Consider the following 10,582-nt stretch of genomic DNA (forward strand, 5'->3'; position numbering starts at 1 on the left):
GCATGAGGCTCCTCATAGCATGAGACTCCTGCCTCATGGGTTGAGGAGGATGCCGCATAGCATGAGGCTCCTGCCTCATGGGTTGAGGAGGATGCCGCATAGCATGAGGCTGCCTCACGGGTAGAGGAGGATGTCGCATAGCATGAGGCTCCTGCCTCATGGGTTGAGGAGGATGCCGCATAGCATGAGGCTCCTGCCTCATGGTTTGAGGAGGATGCCGCATAGCATGAGGCTCCTGAGAGGTTCCTGCCTCAAGAGTTGCGTCTGCCTCAAGGGTTGAGGAGGTAGCTGCGCAGAGAGAGGCTCATGCTGTGAAGAATGCGGTTGCTGCATGCGTTGAGGCGGCTGCCTCATAGCATGAGGTTCCTCAAGAGTTGAGGCTCTTGCCTCAAGAGTTGAGGTTCTTGCCTCAAGAGTGGAGGTGGCTGCCGCAAGAGTTGAGGTTGCTGCCTCAAGGATGGTGGAGGTTGCCGCAACGCAAGAGGTTGCTGCCTCGAGGATGGAGGAGGTTGTCGCAACACATGAAGCTCCTGCCTCAAGGGTAGAGGAGGTTGCTGCAAAGCATAAGGCTCCTGCCTCAAATGTTGAGGAGGTTGCCGCATAGCAAGAGGCTCCTGCCTCAAGGAAAATGGAGGTTGCTGCACAGCGCTGGTATCTGGCAACTCCCAATGCGGCAGCTCACGCGTGGAGGTAGGTTGAGGAACCTCAACATCATACGTCTGGCAGGGTGGACTGCGCAGAGGTGGAGTTGAGGCGGCTGCCTCATGAGCGCTCGCAGGAGGAGGTGTGCTAACCTTCTCTGCCTGAAACTCCTGCATCAACACCGCAAGCTGAGACTGCATTGTCAGCAGCATAGACCACTAGAGTTTAAGAAAGACAACAACAAACGGAGCTACTGTCCGTTGAAACTGAGGGTCTAAAACAGCTGGTGCGGCAACAGACGGAGTTACTGTCTGTTGCGATACCACCTTGCCTCTCTGGGAGGTGTGCAGTTGTCGTACTGCAGCAAGTCCGAACTGACCCAGTGCTAATGGCACCACCTAGGAGTTGGACTTGCGCGGAAGGGACCGACTTGCACTTAAAAGCTGCAAGATTTGGTCCATGGTTTCTGCGAGAAACCTCTTCCGCAGACGAGGAATAAAAGGGCTCTCTCGTCTTTGTGTGGGTGGGGTGATCACGTGGGCTACGTGAGTTGGTAACACCCGAAACCACGGAGGGAAACGTCTGTTCGTCGATCAAGGCCTGCTGAACCCATAAGTCCTTCGACATTACTTCTCCCCTGGGCTTGGGAGCTTGTAAGAGGTCCCAGACTAGGCGAACAACTGGCACGAACAGACGAACCCTCGAACGCAACACTGTAACACTTTGCGCTTATCACTTTATCACTTTTGATTTTCTGTTTGCACTTATTTCACTGAACTCGAAACTTTAAGTGGTTTGTACCTGAAACACGCAATTCTATCCTTCATTAAAAGTTAGTAATTGCGAAAACAGTATTACAATGTAACAGAAAAACATAATGAAAGATAAATAATTCAGTGGCTGGAAAAGAGACTAAACACTAGATCAAATAAACTACGTTTAAAATCTCTCACCGCATAAAGCCTGAGAACAAGAATAAAACTCTAGAAACGTTTACCTTCTTCCCCTAAAGAGACTAGGGAGAAGAGCAAAAACGATAACAACGTTACCCGCTTGAACGAAACGTTTATCCTCCTCTCTCTCCCTCCGTCTCTATCTCTCTCTCTCTCTCTCTTGACTTAGCAACTGAGAGAAGAGCCCAATTATATATATCGTTAAAACATATTATTGTTAAAGGAAAAAAACTGAAAGATTTCCCAAATAAAAAGTTCCTTTATTAGAATTAAAACCATTTAAGCTAAGAAAGAATGAACAAAACGCTAGAATCGGTTTACTCTTACTGCAACGTGACACCGTGATAGACTCTCTCTCTATCGTAACGATAGAGCGCAAGTTGAACGTTCTGAACGTCAACAACTGCAGAGACAAAACAAAACGTTAGTTCAACTTTGAAAACAGTACAAGACTATCAAAGAAATTCTTTCAAAAACATTAAAATAGCATAATATGTTAACAGGTAAAAACGAAATGACGGGCTCAATGTTAATTAACTTCGGTTCCAAGAAAAGACCGCCTACTATTAGGAAAGGTCGAAAATAAACAAATATAAAAATTAATTTTAATAAGTTTATAATAAAAGGAAGTTAATCAAAGAGGCCTATAAAAGGCGGAGAGATATAAAATAAATCTATAACTTTGTTAAGCAAAATTAAGAGAGTCTATACTCTCTTCGACACCAACACTTCCGTCTAAGGGAAGGGTCGGCCATTTAAAAGTGAAAGAGAGTTCATACTCTCTTCGTACCAAAATTAAATCAAAAATTCCAAAAACTTGCTAAGCTAATGATATAGCTTCCTGAATAGCGAAGGCTAAACTCTAGAGCAAATACATCACCAAATCGTGAGCAATAACTCCAGAATCAACAGCGTATCCATGTAGGTCTAGCCGGAGGCACGACAGAGGAAAAATTGAGGTGGTGTTGACAAGAAGTACTGGAGTACCTGACCACAGATGGCGCTGTGGTGTTCACCCCCACCTGTATAGCGATCGCTGGCGTATCCCGACCGTAGATTTCTGTCGGCAACAGAGTTGACAGCTACATGATTATCGGGTAAGTATATTCAAAAATTTATTTTACTAATGAAAATAACATTTTCAATATTAATCTTACCCGATAATCATGTAGCTGTCAACTCTGTTGCCGACAGAAATCTACGGTCGGGATACGCCAGCGATCGCTATACAGGTGGGGGTGAACACCACAGCGCCATCTGTGGTCAGGTACTCCAGTACTTCTTGTCAACACCACCTCAATTTTTTCCTCGGTCCACTGGTTCTCTATGGGGAGGAAGGGTGGGTCAATTAAATCATGATTATCGGGTAAGTATATTCAAAAATTTATTTTACTAATGAAAATAACATTTTTCAATATTAATCTTACCCGATAATCATGTAGCTGATTCACACCCAGGGTGGTGGGTGGAGACCAGCATACATGTTAACAAAGAAGCTAAGTATCCCGTATTTTATTTTATTAGTTATTCAAAAATAACAAAATAAATAAGTACCTGGTAAGGAAGACGACTTGAACCATTACTCTGCCTTTATTAAGTACGTCTTCCTTACTGAGCGTAGCGGTCCTCTTAGGATGCTGAACGACTCTTAGGTGCTGAAGTATAAAGGGCTGCAACCCATACTAAAGGACCTCATCACAACCTTTAACCTCGGCGCTTCTCAAGAAAGAATTGACCACCCGCCAAATCAACAAGGATGTGGAAGGCTTCTTAGCCGACCGTACAACCCATAAAAAGTATTCAAGAGAAAGGTTAAAAAGGTTATGGGATTATGGGAATGTAGTGGCTGAGCCCCCGCCTACTACTGCATTCGTTGCTACGAATGGTCCCAGGGTGTAGCAGTTCTCGTAAAGAGACTGGACATCTTTGAGATAGAATGATGCGAACACTGACTTGCTTCTCCAATAGGTTGCATCCATAACACTCTGCAGAGAACGGTTCTGTTTGAGGGCCACTGAAGTAGCCACAGCTCTCACTTCATGTGTCATTACCTTCAGCAAAGCAAGGTCTTCTTCCTTCAGATGAGAATGTGCTTCCCTAATCAGGAGCCTGAATAGGTAAGAAACTGAGTTCTTAGACCTTGGAAGAGAAGGCTTCTTGATAGCACACCATAAGGCTTCTGATTGTCCTCGTAAAGGTTATGACCTTTTTAGATAGTACCTAAGAGCTCTAACTGGGCAAAGTACTCTCTCCAGTTCGTCCCCCACCAAGTTGGACAGGCTTGGGATCTCGAACGACTTAGGCCAAGGACGTGAAGGAAGCTCGTTTTAGCAAAAAACCGAGCTGCAAGGAACATGTAGCCATTTCAGATGTGAAAACTATGTTCCTGCTGAAGGCGTGGATCTCACTTACTCTTTTAGCTGTTGTCAAGCACACGAGGAAAAGAGTTTTTAATGTGAGGTCCTTAAAAGAGGCTGATTGGAGAGGTTCAAATCTTGATGACATAAGGAACCTTAGGACCACGTCTAGATTCCAGCCTGGAGTGGACAACCGACGTTCCTTTGAGGTCTCAAAAGACCTAAGGAGGTCCTGTAGATCTTTGTTGGTGGAAAGATCCAAGCCTCTGTGGCGGAAAACCGCTGCCAACATACTTCTGTAACCCTTAATCGTAGGAGCTGAAAGGGATCTTACGTTCCTTAGATGTAACAGGAAGTCAGCAATCTGGGTTACAGTGGTACTGGATGAGGAAACTGCATTGGCCTTGTACCAGCTTCGGAAGACTTCCCCTTTAGACTGATAGACTCTGAGAGTGGATGTCCTCCTTGCTCTGGCAATCGCTCTGGCTGCCTCCTTCGAAAAGTCCCTAGCTCTTGAGAGTCTTTCGAAAGTCTGAAGGCAGTCAGACGAAGAGCGTGGAGGTTTGGATGTACCTTCTTTACGTGAGGTAGACGTAGAAGGTCCACTCCTAGAGGAAGAGTCCTGGGAATGTCGACCAGCCATTGCAGTACCTCTATGAACCATTCTCTCGCGGGCCAGAGCGGAGCCAACCAACGTCAGCCGTGTCCCTTTGCGAGAGGCGAACTTCTGAAGTACCCTGTTGACAATCTTGAACGGCGGGAATGCATACAGGTCGAGATGGGACCAATCCAGCAGAAAAGCATCCACGTGAACTGCTGCTGGGTCTGGAATCGGAGAACAATACAACGGGAGCCTCTAGGTTATCGAGGTAGCGAACAGATCTATGGTTGGCTGACCCCACAGGGCCCAAAGTCTGCTGCAAACATTCTTGTGAAGGGTCCACTCTGTGGGGATGACCTGACCCTTCCGGCTAAGGCGATCTGCCATGACATTCATATCGCCCTGAATGAACCTCGTTACCAGCGTGAGCTTTCGATCTTTTAACCAGATGAGGAGGTCCCTTGCGATCTAGAACAACTTCCACGAATGAGTCCCTCCCTGCTTGGAGATGTAAGCCAAGGCTGTGGTGTTGTCAGAGTCCACCTCCACCACCTTGTTAAGCTGGAGGGACTTGAAGTTTATCAAGGCCAGATGAACCGCCAACAGCTCCTTGCAATAGATGTGAAGTGTCCTTAGCTCCTGATTCCATGTTCCCGAGCATTCCTGTCCGTCCAAAGTCGCACCCCAGCCCGTGTCTGATGCGTCAGAGAAGAGACGGCGGTCGGGTTTCTGAACAGCCAAAGGTAGACTTCCTTGAGAAGAAAGCTGTTCTTTCACCACGTGAGAGTAGACCTCCTCTCTTCGGAAACAGGAACTGAGATCGTCTCTAGCGTCATGTCCTTTATCCAGTGAGCCGCTAGATGATACTGAAGGGGGCGGAGGTGGCGTCTCCCTAACTCGATGAACAGGGCCAGCGATGAAAGTGTCCCTGTTAGACTCATCCACTACCTGACTGAGCATCGGTTCCTTCTCAGCATGCTCTGGATGCAATCTAGGGCTTAGTAGATCCTTGGGGCCGACGGAAAAGCCCGAAAAGCTCGACTCTGAAGATCCATACCCAGGTAGACAATGGTCTGGGATGGGACGAGCTGGGACTCCTCAAAATTGACCAGGAGGCCCAGTTCCTTGGTCAGATCCATAGTCCATCTGAGAATCTCCAGACAGCGACGACTTGTGGGAGCTCTTAAAAGCTAGTCGTCTGACGGAGCCGGACACAAGATCATGGTACTGCTGCACAGTCTGTGAACTGTCAACCATGGGGAAGCGAGGAAGTACAGCGACAACCCGAAGCTGTCTAGACTGTCTGGGTCGTACAGACAACTCCTTATCGGGTTGCTGAGGTTGCCGCACTGCGTCACAACAAGTCACTTCTGCTGGTTGTTGAACGTCTTCCCAGTGACACACTGACTCCGTAAACAAAAAATCCTCTAACAAGGACTAAGCTTGGACTGCATGTCTTGCAACAAAGCTCAAGGTCTATGGGAGCAGGTGTGGTAACAGACAGGGTTAGCGACTGAAGTGGAACCATTACCCTCCCTGGAAGCATGTTATGCTTAAATAAAAGTCCATAGGAGGCTAAGCAGCTAAAGGCTCCTCTCCAAATGACAGAGTCCTCAAGGGAATATCAGAAGGAGGGAGAATAGCACTTTCTCATCTACAGGAACCATATCCGAGAAAAGCTAAGTTCTCTCAGTGAGGGTTTCACTGGTGCAAAAGCAGCAGACTAGAAGGCAACGTTATGAAACTGCTTGACAGTCTAGTGAGTTGGCAACAACCAAAGATGTGTGACTGAGGAGCATGCGGTAAGGTATGCAGAGCATGCTGTATTATTATTATTATTATTATTAAATGCTAAGCTACAACCCTAGTTGGAAAAGCAGGATGCTATAAGCCCAGGGGCCCCAACAGGGAAAATAGCTCAGTGAGGAAAGGAAACAAGGAAAAATAAAATATTTTAAGAATAGTAACAACATTTAAATAAATATTTCCTATATAAACAATAAAAACTTCAACAAAACAAGAGAAAGTGAAACTAGATACAACAGTGTGCCTGAGTGTACCCTCAAGCAAGAGAACTCTAACCCAAGATAGTGGAAGGCCATGGTACAGAGGCTATAGCACTACCCAAGACTAGAGAACAATGGTTTGATTTTGGAGTGTCCTTCTCCTAGAAGAGCTGCTTACCATAGCTAAAGAGTCTCTTCTACCCTTACCAAGAGGAAAGTAGCCACTGAACAATTACATTGCCGTAGTTAACCCCTGGGGTGAAAAAGAATTGTTTAGTAATCTCAGTGTTGTCAGGTGTATGAATGAATGAATGAATGAATGATTTAAAGTTTTCAGGCATCCTGACATCTAAGGTCATTGACGCCGGTAACATTTAATTTATGTATACAAAAATAAAAGATAAAATAAAATAAAAAATAAAAGACTATTCAATTAAAATCATAAAAGTTGAATGTCATAAAAGTTAAATATTTTTCAGAAGACCTGCTTCTGAAATAAATCTAAAAATGCCACTTGCATGGTAGGACACATCATTTCCAAGAATCTTGGCAAGGATGAACCAGCCACCCTCACCTCGAGCCTCAAACAAATATCTATTCCGCAAGATGTTGTAATTGGGGCATTCGGTCAACAAATGCCTTACTGTTAGAGGTACTACACAGTCGTCACAATACGGTTGATGTTGGACCTTCAGCAGAAACTCGTGTGTCAACCGAGTGTGACCAATACGGAGACGACAAAGAGACGTCTCCCATTTTCGGGGCATCATATTATACCTCCAAGGAGATATGTCATTTGTTATCTCTCGCATTTTATTGCCATCTTGACTATCCCATTGCTGTTGCCATTTATTGCAAACCAATTTCTTGATGTCAGGTAAGAAATCATCACAGGGAATAGGATACCTTCTTGGCAGCAACTCTGATGCAGCCTCCTTAGCCAGTGAATCTGCCTTCTCATTCCCGGACACACCTACATGTGCTGGAACCCAACAAAATTGAACTGTTATACCTCTCCGTCCAATAATGAAAAGCCATTCTAAAATCTTTAAAACTAGAGGGTTATTAGAATTAAAAACTTCCATAGCTTGAAGGACACTCCTTGCATCACTAAAAATTGTAAAATTACCCTCCTTCTCCAACGCTATTTTCTCAATAGCGGTTAATATGCCATACAGTTCGGCAGTAAATATAGAAGCGGTCAGAGGAAGTGCACCTCTACAATTAAAACCATTACTATGTACTCCAAATCCAACGCCAGCATCAGATTTGGAGCCATCAGTATAGATAAAAGTTGATCCTCTATGTTCTCTAACATGTTCATTACAAAGAGACCTGGCTTCTAGGTCTGACATATTCTTCTTACCTCCAATAAAATATTTACAAAAAGATATCTCTGGTAACTTCCATGGAGGCGTTGGTGATACCTTGAATGGAAGTACCTTATTTCTAATTATATCCAGACTATTTAATAATCGTTTCACCCGAAAGCCATAAGGTTGAGGAGATTTTGGGTGGAACTCAAAGTATGATGCGTGTCTTACAAGGCTTGCTGTCTGAAAGGCGAGAGAGTTAGGGAGTCTTTGCAATCTAAACCAATACCGAAGAATGGAAGACATTCGGTAAAGGTCTAGAGGTAACTCTCCAGCATCAACAAGGAGACTTGGGATAGGCGAGGTTTTAAAAAGCTCCAGTAGACAATCTAATACCTGCATGATGTATCGAGTCTAATATTTTTAACCGGCTTGGGGTTGCTGAAGAATATACCTCACAACCATAACTAATTTTGGAAAAAATCAAGGCCTTGTATAATTTTAAAATAGTATTGCGGTCTGCCCCCCACGATGTATGGGACAATACTTTTAAGATATTCAGAGCTTCAACACATTTAGCTTTTAATTCTTTTAAGTGAGAAACCCATGTCAGCCTACAATCAAATATCAAACCTAAAAATTTAGCTTCTCCTGCACATGGTATCCGTTGACCTTTAATGTATATATCCGGGTCTGGATGTACTCCCCGGATACGACAAAAATGGACAACGGTAGTTTTACTTGTCGAGAACTTAAATCCATTCATGTCAGCCCACTGGATAATTTTGTCAATAGAGAGTTGGATTTTTCTCTCAACCATTGCCATTCTGGTGCCAGCAAATGATATTGAGAGATCATCCACAAATAATGTTGAGAGAACATCCTGGGGAATGGCTGAGGATATCCCATTAATTGCTAGTGCAAAAAGGGTTACACTCAGCACACTACCCTGAGGAACTCCTTCTTCCTGGCACTTACTCTCAGATAGTGTTTCCCCAACTCTCACTTGAAAAACTCTACGTGAAAGAAATGCCTGAATAAATAGTGGCAGCTCTCCTCTCAATCCCAATTCATGAATGGTTTTCAGTATACCATATCTCCATGTGGTATCATATGCCTTTTCAAGGTCAAAAAATACTGTAACATGGTGCTGTTTGGAAGCAAAGGCTTCACAAATAGAAGACTCTAGTCGTATCAACACATCAGTCGTTGAGTGCATTTTTCGGAATCCACATTGAATCGGTGATAAAATACCTTCCTTTTCAAGGTACCACATCAGCCTTGCATTGACCATCTTCTCCATGATTTTACATAAACAAGATGTCAATGCAATAGGACGATAGTTTGCTGCTAAAAACTTGTCTTTACCGGGTTTTAAAACGCTAAAATAATGGCTAGTTCCCAAACACTTGGGTAACTATGATCATGCCATATTCTATTAATAATACTTAAAATAAATAGCTTTGTATTAAAATGTACATGTTTAATCATTGCATATGGAATTCCATCGGGTCCAGGGGCTGTATCATTGCAATGAGCAAGTGCGGAATCTAATTCTCTTTCAGTGAAAGGAGAATTATACGACTCTTCCCTTCTTGTTGCAAATTTAAAATTTTCTTTTCTTCAACGCTCCTATACTGGTGACCAGGGGCTCCTTCACACTTGCTGGATACATTTGAAAAATGATTAGCCAGGGCATTGCCAACTTCCTTTGCTTCAGTTACATACTGGCCATTCACCTTCAACACTGGTGGTGGGTTGGGGGTGAATTTGCCAGCTATCTTTTTTACTTTCCGCCACACAGAAGATGGTGGTGTTCTACTGTTAATGGAGGAAACAAAAGACATCCATGACTGGCGCCTTGCTTCTTTCATAGCACGACGGAACTGTGCTCTACATTTCTTGTACATAATTAAATTCTCATCAGTTCTGCGTCTACGCAATCGTGTTAAAGATCTTCTTGTGGCTCTGTGCAGGGCAGTTAGTTCTGAAGACCACCACGGGACTGGTCGTCGTTTGAATAACCCCCGTTGTTTTGGGAATTGAATTGACTCCTGCTGTATGGAGAGTTCCATTCAGTAAGTCTATGGCATCATCGATATTTTCAACTTGTCCTGCATCCCCCTCAATTTCGCTTAGCTCACGAAATTTATCCCAGTCCGCCTTGTCAAGATTCCATCGTGGCGATCCCTGTAAAGGTGGACCCATTGTTGGTGTTTATAAATGATTGGTGCGTGATCACTAGTATGCCAATCATCTAATGTTCTCCAATCGAAGTCGATTAGGCAATTAGAGCTTACGATTGCTAGGTCAATACATGACAAGGTACCTGTCTGGACATGAAAGTGTGTGGGCTCTCCTGTATTAAGGAGTCCCACATCTTCATTTTCCACAATTGATGATATGATATTTCCCCTCGTGTTTGCTAAAACATCACCCCACAAAGGATGTCTACCATTCAAATCTCCAAGTAAAAGAAAAGGTTGAGGGAGTTGTTGAATCACCTCCACTAAGTTGTCATACAAAATGTTATCATTTGGAGGCAAGTACAGAGAACAAATTGTATATTTTCGCCCTATATCGATCTGTACAACCACTGCCTGCAGAGGTGTACGAATAGACAGAGAAACTTGGGGAACATCTCGACGAACGTATATGAGGACTTCCGCCATGGCTCCCCACTTGGTGATCATATAGTGTCCTATAACTA

The sequence above is a fragment of the Palaemon carinicauda genome, chromosome 3 (genome assembly GCF_036898095.1).
Source record: "Palaemon carinicauda isolate YSFRI2023 chromosome 3, ASM3689809v2, whole genome shotgun sequence".
NCBI lineage: Eukaryota > Metazoa > Arthropoda > Malacostraca > Decapoda > Palaemonidae > Palaemon > Palaemon carinicauda.